This window comes from Salvelinus alpinus, chromosome 9 (assembly GCF_045679555.1).
Source record: "Salvelinus alpinus chromosome 9, SLU_Salpinus.1, whole genome shotgun sequence".
Lineage (NCBI taxonomy): Eukaryota > Metazoa > Chordata > Actinopteri > Salmoniformes > Salmonidae > Salvelinus > Salvelinus alpinus.
The window spans coordinates 72,068,730-72,091,145 of NC_092094.1; the positions used below are offsets into that span (position 1 = coordinate 72,068,730).

General features: G+C 42.2%; 2 long non-coding RNA genes across 4 annotated transcripts; both read left to right on the top strand.

The window, feature by feature from the left end:
• Nucleotides 1-292: 292 nt before the first annotated feature.
• LOC139530587 (uncharacterized) lies at nucleotides 293-2,212 on the top strand. 3 transcript variants are annotated; one of them, XR_011666072.1, is made up of 3 exons: nucleotides 293-434; nucleotides 742-915; nucleotides 1,592-2,212. It is a non-coding gene; the product is annotated as an uncharacterized lncRNA (long non-coding RNA). The 3 variants fall into 3 exon arrangements; XR_011666073.1 differs by having other exon boundaries at nucleotides 309-434; nucleotides 1,651-1,921; XR_011666071.1 differs by having other exon boundaries at nucleotides 309-434; nucleotides 1,483-1,593.
• Nucleotides 2,213-5,596: 3,384 nt separating this feature from the next.
• LOC139530588 (uncharacterized) lies at nucleotides 5,597-14,136 on the top strand. The gene is made up of 3 exons (XR_011666074.1): nucleotides 5,597-5,715; nucleotides 12,993-13,055; nucleotides 13,553-14,136. It is a non-coding gene; the product is annotated as an uncharacterized lncRNA (long non-coding RNA).
• The last annotated feature ends 8,280 nt before the right edge of the window (nucleotides 14,137-22,416 follow it).

The following is a 22,416-nucleotide window of genomic DNA, read 5'->3' on the forward strand; positions in this document are numbered from 1 at the left end:
GATGCAGTGCCCTAGACCGCTGCGCCACTCGGGAGCCCAGAAATAAACTATTTATCCTTCAAATCAAATTTTATTGGTCACATACACGTGATTAGCAGATGTTATTACGGGTGTAGCGAAATGCTTGTTCTTTTAGCTCCGGCAGTGCAGTAATACACAAAAATCTAGGTAGGAATGAATTAAGACTATATACATAAAACTATGTACATATGAACTATATACATAATTGTAACTAGTTATTTATTATTCATCAAGGTCCATAATAACTTTTGCACAGATGAACTCATATTATGTTGGTCTGTGCTTTGGCTCCCTCTAGTGGAGTGTTTCTAAATTATTAACCCGGAAATGATTCTGTCAAATGTGTGAAAGAAGCTAGTTCGTTGGCAAGCTAAAAACGAACAACAAGATTTGGAGGGAAAATAAGCGACAGGGTGCGTTTAATTCTGTGTTATGACTTCAGAAATGCCTTGCAATCGTTTTGTAACTAGAAGTGTGTTGTAAAAGGTGTTATTTCTCACATAGATTTGTATGTTTGATCAGAAACTGGTCTTGTCGCAATAACTGCTGTAACGTTAGTTGGCTACTACTGACTAACGTTAACTAGCAACAGTTAGCCAAAGGTGGTGAATACATGGAGTTAGCTAGTTCACTCATGCAGTTTACCATTGAAAAATTAAATTCCGGTCCACTTAACTGGGTGTGTCTCTCATATAATCACTCATTTTATTATTCCAATAGGTAACGTTAATAGAAGGCTCTCTGTACCACCATGGGTACATCCAAACAGATCGGGAACCACAACGGTACCAGGAAGAAGAGTATTAGCAAGACATGGAAGACAAAGCGATATATGACCAAATCCATGCAGACATGAAGACCTTCAACAAAAACCAAGTTGCTCAAAAAAATAAGGTGGACTATGTCACTGGTTGTGCCCAGCATTACTGTCTACAGTCGTGGCCAAAAGTTTTGAGAATGACACAAATATACATTTCCACAAAATTTGCTGCTTCAATGTCTTTAGATATATTTGTCAGATGTTACTATGGAATACTGAAGTATAATTACAAGCATTTCATAAGTGTCAAAGGCTTTTATTGAGTGAGCTCCAGCCTTGTACTCGTCAACACTCATACCTGTGTTAATGAGAGAATCACTGACATGATGTCAGCTGGTCCTTTTGTGGCAGGGCTGAAATGCAGTGTGTAAATGTTTTTGGGGGATTCAGTTCATTTGCATGGCAAAGAGGGACTTTGCAATTCATCTGATCACTCTATATAACATTCTGGAGTATATGCAAATTGCCATCATACAAACTGAGGCAGCAGACTTTGTGAAAATGAATATTTGTGTCATTCTCAACTTTTGGCCACGACTGTACGTTGCGCTTTCTTGCAGCTATTCAAATTGTTAACTGGAAACATTTCGGCAACTGGAAACTAAAAGCCGTAGTTGAATGTGCATTTGTTTTGATTGCAGATTATATTTTGTTGATCTGAAATGGTAAGATCCCGACTATTTTTGTTTGAAGCAGTCCATTGTTCCTGTGACGAGCCTTCCTCCACAGCACCCGAGTATTACAACTTAGATTTTTATTTTGATGACTGAGCATCTGCATTTCTTCCATCTCTCCCACACTCTGTTCAGGATTAAGCTGTTGAAGGAGGAACCTTGCACTCAGGCAGAAGCAGAGAGAGCTGCAGGTATGGGTTCTTACATACCCCACAAAACTGTAGAGGTGGAAGAGAAGGTGGACTGCCTTTCTTTGACCATTACTTTCACCCAGGTTCCAGAACACCTTTTTCGTGGCTCTGAGCTACGGACATTGCTTTGCATTACATATGTATAGATGTTTTTATACATTCAATGTAAATGTCACATGTGGAGCAAACAATTAAAAGGAAATGTGGTGATTGGCTGGATGCCAGTTTCTATTTTAGCCAGATTTATAATTTTGTCATGCTTGCAGCAGGCTGGCATCTCTATCTAATGGCAAATTATGAAATATTGTTAGAATCGGATTTCAATGCCTGTGCAACCAAACAACATTGAATATAGTGCTGAATTCACAATTAAATATATAGGATAGATAGAGCTACTCATATTACTTGAGATTGTAACTTGAGCTGAAATGCAATTGTAAAGCACAGTTTGTGCTCCTACAATTCACTGTTGATCTTAAATGCAATTAAAGTACCAGTCAGCATCGCGTTGGTGTTTGTGAAATATTTTTGTTAAAGCTGCAATATGTAACTTTTTGGGCGGTCTGACCAAATTCGCATAGAAATGTGAGTTATAGATCTGTTATTCTCATTGAAAGGAAGTCTTAAGACGTATGTGCACTATTTCTATGCTTCCCGTTAAGTTTAGTTTTTGCGTCTGTTACTTTCGGTTTTGTACACCGGCTGAAAACAATATTTTGGGTTGTTGAAAAGATATTTCCCAGCATTTTAGATGGTACAATTCTCTACACAAGCGATTGCTTGTTTTGTCACAAACTGAAATTAGGCAACCTATTATCGTTTTAGCAACCAGGAAAAGGCGGAGCCATTTAATTGTTATAAGGTCAAAATCGAAGTAAGCATACACCGATTAAAACACCTAGTTTTCTGAGCAATCTTTCTAGTTATTAGGACATGTAAACACCTTAATCAGCATTCCAGTGGTGTATTTCATCTGCCCATGTGCTAGCACCAGCCAAACAAGCCTCCCTCTTCAGTGTTCGGAAATAAATTAATGCATGCGTCTGTCTTACAAGTATAGTAGTTTTTGATACAGCTGAAGTCGGAAGTTTACATACACCTTAGCCAAATACATTTAAACTCAGTTTTTCACAATTCCTGACATTTAATCCTAGTAAAAATTCCCTGTCTTAGGTCAGTTAGGATCACCACTTTATTTTAAGAATGTGAAATGTCAATGATTTTTCAGCTTTTATTTCTTTCATCACATTCCCAGTGGGTCAGAAGTTTACATGCACTCAATTAGTATTTGGTAGCATTGCCTTTAAATTGTTTAACTTGGGTCAAACGTTTCAGGTAGCCTTTCACAACTTCCCACAATAAGTTGGGTGAATTTTGACCCATTCTTCCTGACAGAGCTGGTGTAACTGAGTCCGGTTTGTAGGCTTCCTTGATCGCACACGCTTTTTCAGTTCTGCCCACATATTTTCTATAGGATTGAGGTTAGGGCTTTGTGATGGCCACTCCAATACCTTCACTTTGTTGTCCTTAAGCCATTTTGCCACAACTTTGGAATTATGCTTGGGGTCGTTGTCCATTTGGAAGACTCATTTGCGACCAAGCTTTAACTTCCTGACTGATGTCTTGAGATGTTGCTTCAATATATGCACATAATTTTCCTGCCTCACGATGCCATCTATTGTGTGAAGTGCACCAGTCCCTCCTGCAGCAAAGCACTCCCACAACATGATGCTGCCACCCCTGTGCTTCACGGTTGGGATGGTGTTCTTCGCCTTGCAAGCATCCCCCTTTTTCCTCCAAACATAACAATGGTCATTATGGCCAAACAGTTATATTTTTGTTTCATCAGACCAGAGGACATTTCTCCAAAAAGTACGATCTTTGTCCCCGTGTGCAGTTGCAAACTATACTCTGGCTTTTTTATGGCGGTTTTGGAGCAGTGGCTTCTTCCTTGCTGAGCAGCCTTTCAGGTTATGTCGATATAGGACTCGTTTTACTGTGGATATAGATACTTTTGTACCTGTTTCCTCCAGCATCTCCACAAGGTCCTTTGCTGCTCTTCTGGGATTGATTTGCACTTTTCGCACCAAAGTACGTTCATCTCTAGGAGACAGAACGCGTCTCTTTCATGAGCGGTATGACGGATGCGTGGTCCCATGGTGTTTATACTTGCATACTATTGTTTGTACAGATGAATGTGGTACCTTCAGGCATTTGGAAATTGCTCCCAAGGATGAAGCAGACTTGTGGTCTACAATTTCTTCTGCGGTCTTGGCTGATTTCTTTTGATTTTCCCATGATGTCAAGCAAGGAGGCACTGAGTTTGAAGGCAGGCCTTGAAATACATCCACAGGTACACCCCCAATAGACTAATTGACATCATTTGAGTCAATCAGAAGCTTCTAAAGCCATGACATCGTTTTCTGGAATTTCCCAAGCTGTTTAAAGGCACAGTCAACTTAGTGTATGTAAACTTCTGACCCACTGGAATTGTGATACCTATCTTGGTTTCATCAGACTAGAGAATCTTGTTTCTTATGGTCAGAGTCCTTTAGGTCCCTTTTGGCTAACTCCAAGCGGGCTGTCATGTACTTTTTATTGAGGAATGGCTTCCGTCTGACCACCCTACAATAAAGGCCTGATTGGTGGAGTGCTGCAGAGATGGTTTTCCTTCTGGAAGGTTCTCCCATCTCCACAGAGGAACTCTGGAGCTCTGTCAGAGTGACCATCAGGTTCTTGGTCACCTCCCTGACAAAGGCCCTTCTCCCGATTGCTCAGTTTGGCCGGGCGGCCAGCTCTAGGAAGAGTCTTGATGGTTCCAAATGGCTTCCATTTAAGAATGATGGAAGCCACTGTGTTCTTGGGGACCTTCAATGCTGCATAAATGTTTTGGTACCCTTCCCCAGATCTGTGCCTCGACACAATCCTGTCTCAGAGCTCTACGGACAATTCCTTAAACCTCATGGCTTGGTTTTTGCTCTGACATGCACTGTCAACTGTGGGACCTTATGTTGACCGGTGTGCCTTTCAAATCATGTCCAATCAATTTAAATTTACCACAGATGGACTCCCAAGTTGTGGAAAGATCTCAAGGATCAATGGAAACAGGATTCACCTCAGCTCAATTTCGAGTTTCATAGCGAAGGGTCTGAATACTTATTTACATACGGTATTTCTGTTTTTTATTTTGAATGCATTTGTTTTTGCTATGTCGTAATTGGGGTATTGTGTGTAGATTTGAGGGGGGGGGGAAACTATTTAATCCATTTTAGAACATGGCTGTAACATAATGTAGAAAAAGTCAAGGGGTCTGAATACTTTCCAAATGCACTGTACATCTCCTTGCATTGTCAACTAAACACAATTCAATATTCATTTTGTAATATAGTAAATAGCCTAAAGGCTATCTTACAAACTAATGTAACATTCAACCTTAAAATGAGTAACACTTCCATGTCCACATTTTGAGGTTACTGTTAATGTCTTATGTAATGATATTAAGCGTGCATGTTCAAGATAGCATGCATAGATCATCGCAGGTCTGTGGAGATTTTCACAGTTGCTCTAATAATCTGTGCAGAATCTCGAACGACAGCGAACGTTCATGGACGTTGAAAAGTAGTTGAAATTTAGACATCTATTTTTACAAGTTTGAACAGTACAGGGCGTGACCCGAAAAAATGGTCCCGAAAAAATTATTCGAACATTTTAGGTAATTTTTTTTGTTGTATTTAAAATGTACTCAAAACTAACGGTTTCATTTTCTTTTCTTGTTTTTGGCAAAAAAGTAAACATCCAGAGAGCCTCTGTATTGCTCAACCTTCCCCCCTCTATTTACATGAAATGGTTCGGTCCTGCCCCCAAACCAGGCACGAACTGTACTTGCTAGCAGTGAATTGCCAGTGAGGAGTGCCGGTGGAGCATCATGTCTCAGTTTCCTAAAGAAAAATCTGGCTTCCAAAAACGAAAAGACAGGAGAAAAAATGGCGACAGCTTGTCACAGAGAAAGGTGGGTGTAGTCCGTGAATGGTGGAAATTAACCTGTTAGCTTAACGTTAGTCCATAGTGAAATAGGCTCTTTTTGCTCCCCCAACATTAACGTTAAGTTCTTAATATATTGACAGAAAATTCGGAGGGTTTACATTTCGCTCCTCCTTTAGCCGACTTTTAATCAATGCAGGCAAACTTTTAGCAAGCTATTTGTTTCAATATGCTTTGTGTTGTAGTCACGACAGACAAAGATATATAGTTAAGCAAACTTTACTAGGCATGTTGTCAACCAGCACATTAATAAAGTAACAACTGGTTTCCGTTTCCTGTGTAACATCAATATTGCTACATGTTCTCTTTTTAATTAAATTTTTTTTTTTTTACAACAAAGGCAGACCACCTAACTTTGGCTTGTAGTCCATGTCTGCAATAAATTGGAATGTGAACTGCATGTTTGTTAACTGTCTGACTGTCCATTTAATTATATATTTTTTACCTTCACACATTCTTTCAGGTGTATAGGTCTTCGGATGTCCCTACCAGACCTTATGTGGGCAGTGTTGATTACATCAGGAGGTGCTTGACCTGAGATGTTTGGATCTTCTTGTTGAGGTGCAGCATTCACCTCTAGGTTGTGTTCAGCACCCTGCTGGGCGTCAGCTGGTGCTCTGTTTACTGGCTCTGTGCCAGGCTTCTCAACATTGGGGAAATCCTCTTTTTCTGCTCTTCCTCAGGTGTCGCCTGTACCTCCTGATGACTTGGCCCTGTTCTGTCTTCACCTCGTAGGACCTTTGCTCCACAGGTCTGACTACTGTGGCCCTCTGCCACCACTGTTTCTGTCCTGTGAGTGGCTGAACTCTCACCCTGTCATCTCGTTGCAGCTCTGAGATCCTGAGCGGAGGTGTCGTAATACTTTGCCTGTTTCTGTTGTCTTTCTTTGAACTTCTCCAGCTGACAGTTTGCCATCCCCAGTCTCAGAAGATTTTCACTCATTGTAAGTACTGTCTTTGTACGTCTTCCCATGAGCACCATTGCAGGGCTGCTGTCTGTTCCTTGTGACGGGGTATTTCTATGATCCAGCATGGCCAGGTATGGGTCAGCACCTGCTCTCTCTGCTTTTGCCATCAGTCTTTTGGCTGTTTTCACTGCCGATTCCACTTTCCCATTTCTTTGCGAGTATCCTGGAGACAATGTTTTGTGTGTAAAGTCCCAAGCCTTGCTGAAACTTCGGAACTCGTCTGAAGAGCACTGGGGTCATTGTCTGAGTAAAGGATGTCAGGTATCCCATGACGTGCAAAGTGTGTCTTCAGTTTTCGAATGACTGTTTTTGACTGTGTGTTCTCCAAATGGTCCACTTCCCAGAAGTTGAAGAGATAATCAACTGTGACCATGCAGTCTCTGTCGTTTAACTAGAACAGGTCAGTCCTTATTTCTTTCCCAGGGACGCTTTGGTGCTTCGTGTGGCCTCAACGTTTCTTTCTGCTGCTTCATACCCCATGCAGTGCAGGTGCTACATTGTGCCATGTATGTTCTCAGCTGTGCATTCATGCCTGGCCAGTAGACACACTCGCGTGCTCTTCTCAGACATCCCTCTGTTCTTATGTGTGAGGAATGGATTCTTTGCATTATCTCTGACCTGAGGGCAGTAGGCACAACGACTCGCTCACCTCTGAAGATAACTCCATTTTGCGCACTCCGCTCATCTCTGTTGTGAAAATACATGGCTACTTGTCCTTTCACTTCAGGCCACCCCTGCAGGATCACATTTTTCAATGTCTGGAGCTCCTGGTTCAGCTCAGTGGCTCTCTGGATGTGCTTTAGTCTCTCGCTTGACACAGGGAGGTAGTGTATCATATTGATTGATTCCACTTCGACCACCATAAGGCCTCTGTTGTCTTGTTCTGTGAGGTACGCCCTGCTCAGGGTGTCGGCCAGCACCACATGTTTTCCCGGGAACATATCGGAGACTGACCTCGTAGTTTTGGAGTCTCATGTACATGCGTTGTAGTCTTTTTGGTGTGCTGTGGAGAGGCTTTGTCATGATGCTCTCTAGAGGCTTGTGATCTGACTGCACTTCCACAGTTCGTCCATATGTGAGCTGATGGAACCTCTCCATGCCAAACACCACTGCAAGCAGCTCCTTCTCTATCTGTGCATACCCTTTTTCAGTCTCTGTCAGGGCTCTGCTAGCTTATGCTATTGGTTGTCCTCCCTGCATCAAGACTGCTCCTAACCCACTCTCTGAAGCATCACACTGTAGTACGAGCTGCTCTGTTGGGTTGTAGTATTTCAGCACAGGGGTCTGTGCAATGGTATCCCTGATTTTATTGAAAGCCTGCTCATGTCTCTGACCACTCCCACAGTGAGTCCTTGTGTGTTAGCTGTCGCAATGGCTTGCAGAGCTCCGCGGCGTGGCTGCTGAACTTGGCTAGGTAGTTTACCATGCCCAGGAAGCGCTGCACCCCCTGCACATCTGTAGGCCTAGGCATCTGTTTGATGGCTGTCACTTTTCCTGGGTCCACTTTCAACCCCTCTGATGTTAGCAGGTGGCCAATGTAGGGCACTTCCTTCAGCCTGAGCTGCAGCTTCTCCGGATTCAGCTTGATATTGAGCTTCCTGCATCTGTCCAGGAGCATTTTCAGGTTTTTGTCATGGTCCAGAGTCGCCGCTTCATCATTGTCTCCTCCTCCCACAATCAGGATGTCATCTGCAATGATTTTGACTCCTGGAAGGCCTTCCATTGCCTGGTTCAACTTCCTCTGAAAGATCTCTGGGGCTGGACTGATTCCCGTTGGCATGCGCTGCCACCTGTAGCGTCCCATGGGAGTAGAGAGCGTGGTGAGATAGCTGGATTCCTCCTCCAGTTCCACATGCCAAAATCTGTTTTTAAATCACAAACAGAACACGCGTGCTCTGTTCAGATCTGGCAGCACGTCTTCAATAGTGGGAAGTGAGTAATGGCTCCTCTTGAGCGTCTTGAGAGGTTTCGGATCAATACACACTCTTAGCTTTTCAGACGGTTTCTTCACTAATCCAATCTGTGCTTTTTTTCAACTGCTTTTATCATCCTTTTCTCTAGACCACTGAGCTCCTCTTTGAGTGGTTTATATAGCGCTACTGGCACTCTTCTCTTTGGCAGCTGGACGGGCTCCACTCGCTCATCCACTTTCAGCTTGCCGGGTAGGCATCCATCTCCCTGGAATACAGCAGAGTACTCCTGTTTAATTTGCTCTTTAGTCCAGGATCCTGTTGTTTTCTCAATGGCCAGGATGTTGTGATGCTGCACAGTAATCAACTCCATTGCCTGGATAGCCTTACTGCCTAGAATGGGCCTGTGCACATTCAACTCGGTAGGTTTTCTTATTGCGTGGATTGAGCACTTTAAGTGTGCACTTCCCCAGTGGCGTCAGAGTGCTCTTGTTATACATCACCAATACCTGACTGCAGGGCTCTAGGTGACTGGCTTTTATGAGGTTTGCAGGGATAACATTACAACTAGCACCACAATCTAGCTGAAATCTGACTTGACTTTTTGTTGACCAGCATGGTTGCAAAGAGAGCTGCATTGGGGTCTGTGGTTTTCTCCTGCACCACGTTAATGCTCTCTGACTTTGGCCCTAGTGTGATGCACAGAACATCCTCACCGCTCTCTGAGTCAGATGACGCATTTTCCATTGCCAGACCTCTGTTTCTCTTGCTGGTCCCTGCACTTTTGCAAACTGTAGAGAAGTGATTGTTTTTTTCCACAGGATTTACATTTTTGTCCATATGCAGGGCACTTTTCCTTTTCTCTCATGTGTCCGTCCACAGTATCTGCATTGTATTATGCTCTGTGCCTTTGTAGGGTCTCCTCTCCCTCTCGGTTTCTCTTTCGGTGTTACTGCATGCACTGCTACAGGGCCCTGCACATTTATGACTTTAGCTCTTTGGACAGCTCTTCCAATCTATATGCATTTCTCTAAACTGAGATCAGTCTCTCTGAGTAAGCGCTCTCTTAAGTGTGGGTCACACGTGCCACACGCAATCCTGTCTGTGATTACTCCAAAGTTGCAGGTGGCCACGAGTCCTCAATTCAGTGAGATATGTCTAAACTCTCATCTTGGCCCTGACTTCGCATTAAAAAATTCTCTCAATTGTTACATTTTTCTTGGTATCACAAAATGTTCTGTGTGCTGCAAAATGTGTCCAGTGCTGCAATTACTTCAACAGCGAGATTGTCTTTTGTGCCGCCTGGGATGTATTCTTCATTTACATCTATGAGATCCAGGTTATTTTGAGTACCGCTGCCACCATGTTTCAATATGCTTTGTGTTGCAGTCAAGACAGACAAAGATATATAGTTAAGCAAACTTTACTAGACATGTTGTCAACCAGCACATTAATAAAGTAACAACTGGTTTCCATTTCCTGTGTAACAATATTGCTACACTATTCATACTAAATCAGTTGTCCCTGCCTGACCGAGGTAAAGACAGTTTCAGGTAGGATATTTGCGCTTTCAAACCACTTGAGCCACAGACTCCAACTAAGTTTCATGATGTTGGAAAAAATTGCGCACAACATTGCACAGGTCTTATTTTCACGATTTGGACATTAATTCGCTTTGCAAAGCTTATAAACATGTGGAAATGTGAGCATCTTTTTGTATACCTAGTAATGTCTCCTTGATTATGTGACATACTGACCTCAAACAAGGTTCAGAATGTACACTGTGGGCCTACACATTGCACACCATTTAGTTTGTCCCCTTTCATCTCTCACAATTTTACATACATTTTTCCAACTTTCTAATTTCAATAGCGCCTTGGTCATGACTGACCTCAAACTTCCCTTACCTACATTGTTATAACATGCCAGAGGCTGTTCACCTTGGAGACCTGCTGCGGATATGGGTACGGCCCGGCGTGAGATTTACACCCTCTCCCCCGGATTTTCAAGGGCCAGGGAGAGCTCACCGGACGCCGCCGAAACGCAACGCTTTCCAGGGCTTGGGCCCCTCCTGGGGCGAACCCATTCCAGGGCGCCCTGCCCTTCACAAAGAAAAGTGAACTCTCCCTGGGGCTCCCGCCAGCTTCTCCGGGATGGGTCACTTTACCACACTGGATGCCTTGTGGCGCCTGTCTCCGCCAGTCCGTGGAGATATTAAAAGTAGTTTGAGGTCAGTAGGTCTCATTACCAAGGAGCTATTGAAAATAGAAACATTGACAAATATTGAAAATTCATGTAAAATTGCGTGAGATAAATGGACAAACTAAAGGGTGTGCAGTGTGTAGGCCCACTGAGTGTACATTCTGAACATTGTTTAAAGTCCCATGACCAAGGAGCTATTGACATTTGAATGTGTGAGATAAATGGACAAACTAAATGGTGTGCAATATAGAAGGGTAGTCAGTGGACATTCTGAACCTTGTTTGAAGTCTGTAGGTTACATGACCAAGGAGCTATTGAAATTTGGAAAAATTTGTGTGAGAAATTGACAAACTAAAGGGTGTGCAACAAACTCAGCAAAAAAAGATACGTCCTCACTGTCAACTGTGTTTATTCTCAGCAAACGTAACGTGTAAATATTAGTATGAACATAACAAGAGTCAACAACAGACAAACTGAACAAGTTCCACAGACATGTGACTAACAGAAATGTAATGTGTCCCTGAACAAAGGGGGGTCAAAAGTAAGTCAGTATCTGGTGTGGCCACCATGGACTACACCAGATTTGCCAGTTCTTGCTGTGAGATGTTACTCCACTCTTCCACCAAGGCACCTGCAAGTTCCTGGACATTTTCTGGGGGGAATGGCCCTAGCCCTCACCCTCTAATCCAACAGGTCCCAGACGTGCTCAATGGGATTGAGATCCGGGCTCTTCGCTGGCCATTGCAGAACACTGACATTCCTGTCTTGCAAGAAATCACGTACAGAACGAGCAGTATAGCTGGTGGCATTGTCATGCTGGAGGGTGATGTCAGGATGAGCCTACAGGAAGGGTACCACATGAGGGAGGAGGATGTATTCCTTGTAATACACAGCGTTGAGATTGCCTGCAATGACAACAAGCTCAGTCCGATGATGCTGTGACACACCGTCCCAGACCATAACGGACCCTCCACCTCCAAATCGATCCCGCTCCAGAGTACAGGCCTCGGTGTAACGCTCATTCCTTCGACGATAAATGCGAATCTGACCATCACCCCTGGCGAGACAAAACCGCAACTCGTCAGTGAAGAGCACTTTTTGCCAGTCCTGTCTGGTCCAGCGACGGTGGATGTGCCCGTAGGCGACCGCTGTTGCCGGTGATGTCTGGTGAAGCCCTGCCTTACAACAGGCCTACAAGCCCTCAGTCTCTCTCAGCCTTTTGCGGACAGTCTGAGCACTGATGGAGGAATTGTGCGTTCCTGGTGTAACTCGGGCAGTTGTTGCCATCCTGTACCTGTCCCACAGGTGTGATGTACCGATCCTGTGCAGGTGTTGTTACATGTGGTCTGCCACTGCGAGGACGATCAGCTGTCCGTCCTGTCTCCCTGTAGCGCTGTCTTTAGGCGTCTCACAGTACGCACATTGCAATTTATTGCCCTGGCCACATCTGCAGTCGCAAGGCACGTTCACACAGATGAGCAGGGACCCTGGGCATCTTTCTTTTGGTGTTTTTCAGAGTCAGTAGAAAGGCCTCTCTAGTGTCCTAAGTTTTCATAACTGTGACCATAATTGCCTACCGTCTGTCTTAACGACCGTTCCACAGGTGCATGTTCATTAATTGTTTATGGTTCATTGAACAAGCATGGGAAACAGTGTTTAAACCCTTTACGATGAAGATCTGTGAAGTTATTTGTAGTTTAGAAGGGTAGTCAGTGGACATTCTGTGCCTTGAGGTCAGTAGGTCACATGGCAAAGGAGCTATTGAAATTTGAAATATTGAAAATTCACAGAATTGCGTGACATGAAAATGGACAAACAAAAGTGTGTGCATTGTGTAGGCCAACTGAGTGTACATTCTGAACCTTGATTGAAGTCAGTAGGTCACATGACCAGGGACCTATTGAAATTCAAAAATTGTAATAAATAGTGCGAGATGTAAAATCGACAAAAGAAGTATACAATGTGTGTCTGCCATCGGGTTAGCTAGAACCAGTTGAGGAGTAATGATTAAAGAGCTATGATAATTTGAAAGATTTGGTTTGTCACTATGTTGACGGTCCCTAACTGCTGTTGGTGGATGTAAGGAAAACTACAGGCGAATATTCGTTGAATATCCAACCTGAATCTGTCTTTACCTCGGTCCCTGTCTGGTGCCATCCACAACAGATGCAGCTTCAGCAGCCCTGTCTCCCCATCCCCCTGAACCAGCACTACTCCCAACTGAAGGGGGTGAGCAGCATTGTGTTGAATGTCAGTTGGCATAATTGCAGGGGGTCTGTGGGAATTTCTTTTATTATTATGAAAAAAAAGTAAAATGATTAAATCCTTTTCAATGATAAGATTTCAAACTAATTATTTTTCCACATAATTTGATCATTATATGAAACAAAAAAAGCCTATAGTCTGTATTGGATGCTGGACAGTTTGACGCATTGAGTGACTGACTAAAGTTACAGCCAATGTTAAAATAACACCTTCAAGTCATATGACCAAGGTATGTCTCCATGGCTTTGATGCAGACTGAAACATGGTCTAGTGGTGGTGATACGCAACTGCAGGTAGTTTGGGTCAATATTCTGCAGGATTCAGTGCCGTTTAATTTTTTCTGTGGTGCATGCAGCTAATTTAAGTCAACAAAATAGTAGTAACTGAAATGTTGGTGATGTTATTACAAATGGTATTATGTTATAGGATATATTATCATATGCATAATTTACTCTCTACAGAGCCAGGACCCTCTTCAGGTGATAGTTTTGTCAGGGAGGAGTGTGGAAGAAGTGAAAGACAGTGCCGGCAGTACCAATGCAGATGATGAGAAGGTGCACAGAAAGAGACAGACACAGTGAGGATGTTGAAAAACAAGCTGATCAGTGACTTTGCTATCAAGAAGACTCGGCGCTGGGCTCTTGGTGAGTAAGGCTGAGCAAGGGCCAGTGATAACTTAAATGGCATGGCTATGGATATTGGATCACTACACACATGATGCCCACAGGCTGAGAACAAGACTGAAAACAGACAGAACAAGATATAGAATTTGTTGTGCACAATCAAGACCCCCAAGTGGAAGAAACCTATTGATTTGGTGACCACTTGACCTTTCCTCTAGCGCCACCATCAGGCCTTTTCATTTTTCCACTTTTACAGCTGCTTATTTTTTAGTTGGTATGTATACTTATAATAAAATCAGCAGCAGATTTTTTAACTATCATTCTATAGATAATGTTAATTTATTTTAATTGAAGAGGTTAATGTATAAGTTATTTATTAATGTTAAGAGAATTTTCCCATTAAAATTACATTTAGACTGTAAAAGCACATTTCTTATAGAGGGTATCAGTCTTGCATCAAATAGTGAATTCCACTATGCAGAATGTTGCATGCATGTCTCCACAGTGTAATATTTTCACAGCTCACTGTCAGTAAATATTGCACAGTAAATTTTGGATTACAAGAGAGTTGCAAGCATGCAAAGGTAGTTATTTTAAGCTTTGAGTAGGTCAATTAGGTTCTGGAGGTGTGTGGTTACAGCAATTGCGCAGGGTTGGTGTGGCCTGTGGTGGTGGGGCCCAAAATCCCAGGCCGCGCCCCTGAGTACAGTAAAGAAAATTTGATTTCTGTGTAGTACAGATCAGGAACCCATGATTTAATTATGTTACCGTCATTCTGTTAGGTATTAATCCCCTTCACTTACTGTAGTTCAATAATCAAAATAGATTTTTTTCAAACTCAAGGGGCTATATTGTCAGCTGCCATTAAGCAAGTGCAATTGTCAAACGCACTCTCGTTTGCAATTTCGACCTGTGAAGGCCGGCGCTCTTCTGTTTTCAAACTCTAGCGCCAGGATTGGTAAATTACCTGTTTTATATGAGCTTGCTTGCGCTGAAGTGAGAGGGGTGCAAAATATCTGAGGTGTGTCCTTTAAAATGTGTGCTAAATTCAGGCAGCTCTGTTGCGGTTATTTAAGACCAACCAAAAGCTGGTCTTGGTGGTAAAGCAGTTGGTTATGGCATGGATTTTGACAGTGGAAGCACAGCCTATCCAGCCGTGACACACAGTGCCCATATGCACATGGAACAAGACAGCAGCACCTAGATCTTCTGCATAGATTCTGCCAGACCTGGGCCCTGACAGTAAATCTCAGTAAGACAAAAAATAATGGTGTTCCAAAAAATGTCCAGTTGCCAGGACCACAAATACAAATTCCATCTAGACACTGTTGCCGTTGAGCACACAAAGAACTATACATACCTCGGCCTAAACATCAGCGCCACAGGTAACTTCGACAAAGCTGTGAACGAGCTGAGAGACAAGGCAAGAAGGGCCTTCTATGCCATCAAAAGGAACATAAAATTCAACATACCAATTAGGATCTGGCAAAAAATACTTGAATCAGTTAGAACCCATTGACCGTTATGGATGTGAGGTCTGGGGTCCGCTCACCAACCAAGAATTCACAAAATGGGACAAACACCAAATAATGCATGCAGAGCAGAATTAGGCCGATACCCGCTAATAATCAAAATCCAGAAAAGAGCAGTTAAATTCTACAACCACCTAAAAGGAAGCGATTCCCAAACCTTCCATAACAAAGCCATCACCTACAGAGAGATGAACCTGGAGAAGAGTCCCCTAAGCAAGCTGGTCCTGGGGCACTGTTCACAAACAGACCCCACAGAGCCCCAGGACAGCAACACAATTATACCCAAGAAGTCATGAGAAAACAAAAAGATAATTACTTGACACTAGAATGCTATTTGGCCCTAAACAGAGAATACACAGTGACAGAATACCTGACCACTGTGACTGACCAAAACTTAAGGAACACTGACTATGTACAGACTCAGTGAGCATAGCCTTGCTATTGAGAAAGGCCGCAGTAGGCAGACTTGGCTCTCAAGAGAAGATAGGATATGTACACACTGCCCACAAAATGAGGTGGAAACTGAGCTGTACTTCCTAACCTCCTGCCAAATGTATGACCATATAAGAGAGACATATTTCCCTCCGATTACACAGATCCACAAAGAATTAGAAAACAAACCCGATTTTGATAAACTCAAAGATATTTTATATATATATATATATATATATTATATATATATATATATATATACACACTGGGTGGAATACCACAGTGTGCCATCTCAGCAGCAAGATTTGTGACCTGTTGCCACAAGAAAAGGGCAACCAGTGAAGAACAATCACCTTCATAAATACAACCCATATTTCTATTTACATATTTATTTTCCTTTTTGTACTTTAACTATTTAATCGTTACATCACTGTATATAGACATATGCCATTTGAAATGTTTTTATTCTTTTGGAACTTCTGTGAGTGTAATGTTTACTGTTCATTTGTATTGTTTATTTCACTTTTGTTTATCTACTTCACTTGCTTTGGCAATGTTAACATATGTTTCCCATGCTAATAAAGCCCTTGAATTTAATTTGTGCTTTTTTTTGCCCGTAAACCTCGTATTTAGAAACAAAATGTCCCATTTCCTTGCAGGCTGTTTTTTTTGGTCCTGCCAAATGCATTCGCCAAGTAGTTAAGACTATCATAAAGGGTTTCGCTCCTTAGACCGCTTTGAAATAAATCTTAAATCACCAAAGCTTTATTAAAAAAATCAAGTTGGGAGCATCACCTTTTTTATCTACGTATGCTATTGTACAGTGTTTTAGATGTGCATAAAAACCCCTCAATGGAGGCTATATGACCATCATGGAACAATGATCTGGTGACTTTTTTTACTTGTTACTGTAGCCTATGCTATTTAATAAACTGTATCAATCTACAACAGACTAGGAAGAGAATATTCCGTGTCCCCAGACGAATTTAAGTTGATGACAAAGCAAAGATAGTCAACCTACAGATTTTGAGACAATTACATGCAGTATTAAGCCATGAAGGTGGCCAAGCTGTTGTCACACCTATAATTCATTTATTCATCAAAATCTAGCCATTTCACGCCACCTCCAGCTCTTGTCCTCATAATTTCCGCAAACATATTTCTGACACACACCCAGATTTTCCAATGTATTATTAGGTTTGTTAAAATAGAGCCCAAGGTGTCATATCATAGCTGACACTTCATTCTTTCTGCAGCCAGTTTTGGAAAACTTTGTCACAAACTGAAGGAGATTTTACTGTCATTCTGTCACAACTTTACATGTGCACTGTTCTTCAATTGCATGCGTTTTTGTAAAATTGTAAGTGGAAATAGTCCTTGGGCATAGAGTTGTGTGATTTGTTTAACATTGCAATCAATGGTTTTTGTTGGCATACATTTTGAGGTGAAAAATCAGAGGCTCAGCATCATTCTGTATTTAACCTGGCAAGTCAGTTAAGAACAAATTCTTATTTACAATGACGGCCTACATAACGCAATTGTGCACCACCTATGGGTCTCCCAATCACAGCCGGTTGTGATACAGCCTGGATTCAAACCAGGGTGTCTGTAGTGACGTCTCTAGCACTGAGATACAGTGCCTTAGACCGCTGCGCCACTCGGGAGCTCAAATCGACAGAAACTAATCCCCTCACTTCCTTGCCATGTTTACTTTCAACTCCCAGTACACTACTTTGGTACATTTTGATAAACTGATACATTGTAGCTGCTTGAGTGCCATATTTATTTATCCAAAACAATGTTTTCATAATTGTAGAGCTCTTAGAAGTTGGGGTTACAAAAATGCACTATGATCTGTCCCAGACATATTGTGTGGGGCATCAAATTCAATGTCACTGGAGTGTGAGAAATGACACGACAAAATAAGGAGCTCTCATTGTGTGTTCCTCCAACAGGAAGTGGCAGAGAAAGCACTGGGCGCAGAGGGCCTCTTTCTCTTCCTTGGACAAAGACCATGACCTTTTCCTCAGTTCAAACCATCGCAGAGAAACTCACTGGTTCACCACCAGCCTTCCCATGCATCCTAACACGTTCAAATTCAATATAATTCATCTTTCTGGTTCTCTGTAGCTCAGCTAGTAGAGCATGGCACTTGCAATGCCAGGATAGTGAGTTCAATTCCTGGTACCGGGAATGGGACCTCTGCGCAATGAGAGCTCCTTATTTTGTCTTGTGTCATTTCTCACGCTCCAGTGACATTGAATTTGATGCCCCACACAATATGTCTGGGACAGATCATAGTGCATTTTTGTAACCCCAACTTCTAAGAGCATTGGCATTTATTATTATTAAACCCAACACACACACAATCATTTGTTGGTGACCTCTTGCGCACCTTCCCGCAGGGATCACACATCCAGTGGATTTCGAGGAGCAAGTGACCGATGACCCTAATGGAGAGACCCTAACCTCTGCAGCTTGACACAATGGCGAAGAGTAGACCCAGCAAAACACTCACATTATAATTACTGGGTGTTGCCTTACCGTGATTTAAGATGAAGTTATTTGTAATCCAGCTCAAGAATAGATTACATCCTACCTTGTAAACTTTTTACTGCTGTGTCTATGAGTGGGTTTTAAAAGTATAAAATTACTTATGGTGATAAATGACAAAAAAGAATAAGGTTTAAATAGGCATTCCAACACTTATTAGGGTCTGACAACAGGCTTTCTCTGCTTTGTTTCACCGGTCTCTGTGATTGTCTCTTCTCCCCCCCTTTTGGACTCTGATCTGGCTTACTGACCTCTGCCTGCCCTTGACCTGTTGTTTTGCCTGCCCCCCGTTCTAGTAATAAACTTTTGTTACTTCGACACTGTCTGCATCTGGGTCTTCCCTATAACGTGATCCAGATTTCACAATTAAGTCTCAGTCTCACCAGGTTACCCATAGTTCCCTGAGTGGGCTGAGATCCTGGCAGAGTGCCAGCCAGTTCAGGGACTTCCTGCCCCCCCCAAAACAAAGGGGAGGTGGGATACACCTGGTTGGTCATTCAGAGTGAGCTCAACATTTTCACTGGGTAACCTGCCAATCGCTACCACGCTCCAGCACAACGAGGAAAAGAGATAGTCTCTGGAAGTGACTGTATCTGATCTTTCATTTTGATAAAAAAAAAAAATCATCTTCACTTATACCCTTGGCAAAGACTAAGTGTTACTTTGACTATGATATGTTTACATTATTATTACCTCAGCATAGTCTGTCTAGTGTTATCAGCAGCAAATTGTATCAAATGTCCTATAACTTGTTTGAATGAAATACATGATCATAGCAGTGACTGTTTGTTTCCCCACAGGTTCTCATTCACTCCCTGCTGAGTATGTTCCACCCACGGCCCTTCAAGTCACGCTTCGCCCCTCCGTGTTCTGCATTTGAGCCGCCAGAGACTTCTATCTGGACGTAGTCTTCAGGCGAGGGAACTCTGGGATTCCTCATCAAGCCTAATCCAGTGAGTTTACAACTCGTTTCAACTTTGTTACCATGTTATTACCCCTATAACAGCTGCAGATCCCAGCCTATGGAATAAAAGTTTGAGTTCCTACCTTCTAAACTCCTCTGTGGTAATGTGCTCCATCCTGTCAAAATGAGTTTCATTTAAGAACACGAGTAGGGCTTTTAATATTAAATCTAATTTGTGCTGACAAAAAAATTATCCATAGGCCTAACGGACACATGCTCAAACTCGAGCAGTTTTGATGGACACAAAGGGGAAATTTGTAGATCCATATTTTTTGTACTTAACATTTTCGTGATATCCAATTGGTAGTTAGTCTTGGCCCATCGCTGCAACTCCCGTACGGACTCGGGAGAGGCGAAGGTCGAGAGACATGCATCCTCCAAAACGTCAAGCCGCACTGCTTCTTGACACACTGCTCGCTTAACCTGGAAGCCAGCCGCACTAATGTGTTGGTGGAAACACCGTACAGCTGGCAACCGAAGTCAGCGTGCATGTGCCCGTCTGTCACAAGGAGTCGCTAGAGCACGATCGGACAAGGTCATCCCAGCCAGCCAAACCTTCCCCAAACTCGGACGACCCTGTGCCAATTGTGCGCTGCCTCATGGGTCTCCCGGTCGCGACACAGCCCTGGATCAAACCTGGATCTGTACTGACACCTCTAGCACTGCGATGCAGTGCCTTAGACCGCTGCGCCACTCGCGAGGACACTAGATCCATTTTTTTAAACTTATAAATTAATGATATATACACCTATTGATTATTGAAGAATATAACCTATAAATAGCTCATGAGCTTAGTTCAACTAAAAAAAACATATATAAGCTTGTTTTTCTCCAATGTTTGTAAACATTGTAAATGTTATAACATGGTTAAAACAATAATTGTGATATCATGGATGGTCAGTCCTTGCATCCATAGCTGTCTTAATCTGAGAGTGGATACATTTCTCCAGGCCCATCCCTCAGCATTTTACCAAAAGACGCAGCTTTGTTATTGTTTCAACTGTGGATTCGCCCTTTAAAACAGCTGCAAATGATCAAGATATCAAAGTGTCACCAACAAAAACAAAATGCAGCTTATGGTATACATTTTTCAGTAGTGCTCAAAGCATTCCATTCCATGAGAGCAGCATTTATTTTTCAACTTGAAGCAATGAGCCCAATCAGTCCTCCATGACAACAAAATCATAAACAACAGAGTAGGGCAGGCTAATAAGTCCATAATTTTTGGGTTATGCTCAGGTGTAACAATTAGGCTAATCTATACTTCCATATTTCCAAGTCATATTCTTGAAGATCAAGGGGTATTAAATTAATTGGAATGACTGGAAATCTGACAGACTTTGGTTATCAATGTAAAGATAATAATACAATTTAGATTATCTGTAGTAGAAAGCAATGGGATAGAAGCCTACAAAACCAACCCAAAGTGCAATGCAACATTCATTTATGACCAGCTATGTAAACTAACATGGATTTATCCTGCAGTAGATGTCATTCAATTTGTAAATAATGTGTCTAATGCCTCAAGGGGAAATTAAACTAAAAGTAACAAAGTAATCAGATTAAATTTGACTAACGGTTTACAATTAGAAAGTAACCTACCCAACCCTGCCTGCAAATCTGTATGTGCGACCAATACAATTTGATTTGGATACTTAACAAATTTAACTGGTTTGGAGGAAACGACAATAGCCTAGGGAAGTTGAAAATAAGCTAAAACTTATAAATAAAACTGAACCATCACTTTAAGGGAATGTAATTGGTGCCTGTGCCAGACCCAAGTAAAATAAAAAACGCCAATGAGGTTGTGTGAAAATGACTTAATTTTTTCCTAATGACTACGTCCACCACGTCGATGCTAATTACTTCCTGGACGAGACGTCCATGAAGCCTGAGGAAAACGCCACATTTAGCTTCTCTGGGGGAGTTCGAGGACCCCTCCACTGCGACGTACATCAATTTTCTCAAAGAGGGGCTGGAGAAAGCCAAGGAATACCTAGCACAGTAAAGGCTGGCAGCGGCAGTCAATTTTGTGTTTGTGTCTGTAAATTAGGGTAATTCCTCTGAAGGATAATGATAAAAGAAAACGCTAAACGTCTAACTTCTGTGTAGGGATCTGATTCCTTCGGCGCTGGCAACATTAGCATCCAACATGATCAGTATTACAAGAACCTCTTCAAATGACATTGGCAGCTATACCAGTTGAGCCCTTCTGAAGACATACGCTTTTAAACATGTTTTTTTTTTTATAACTAAACTCAATAGCTAGACGTTCAAGTAGACATACTTCTCATCAGTCAGAAAAGTAGCCAGCTTTTAAACGTCACTTTGGTCTTCGCTACTATTGACTAATTCATATTTAATTGTTGTAATAGTGAGCTAATTTGTTTTACTCGCTTAAAACGTTTTCACACCAAAACAAGCAGACTGCACCATAATGCATTGTACTAATTATTGTTTTTCTTAATAAGCACTGTTTTGCAATATGTAAAGCACCATAGATTTCTGTAATACTTTGTCATTGATGGAGTGGCAGAGCAGGCCAAGTCGAACGTTCCCTCTGGAGTTTTAGCAGTTTGTGACGGCCTTGCCCGAAAGTCCAAAGTTGGCTGGCCAAGGCCTGATGCCATTGCTAAAACCTCTGCAGGCAAGTTCCCGAGGTCGCCAACAGCTGTCATGGAAACACAAAAAGTTGGATGCTGGCACAATTGTAATGTAATTGCATTTTGTTTGATCTTTCCTATGAAGCCAAACATTGTTGATGTAGATCTCATGTTATGGAACTACAGGTTAATTAACACCTTGCCCATGAGATCAGAATTTAAAGTGACTACACCAAAGATTATCTAACAAAATCAACAGTTAAGAGCAAGACGAAATGGACTTAGTGATATTCTTTGCGGATTCTACCACGTGTACATTGACACTTGAAACAGGTCATATCTTAACAAAATGTTATTTCTCCATCCTCTAAAAGGAAAGATTCACCCATTTTGAATGTTATCGTATGTGCATCACTGCTCTATCAATTCCGAAGTGCATTGCATGTGTATCTGAGCTATTCGCTGTTCAAGCAGGCTGTATTTTTGCCTGCTTGAACAGCGAATAGCTCAGATAAACATGAAAGGACCCTAGGAATTGATAGAACATCGCTCAGAGATGCACAAATACGATACAACATTCAAAATGGTTGAATCTTTCCTTTTAAGCACTGCAATGTA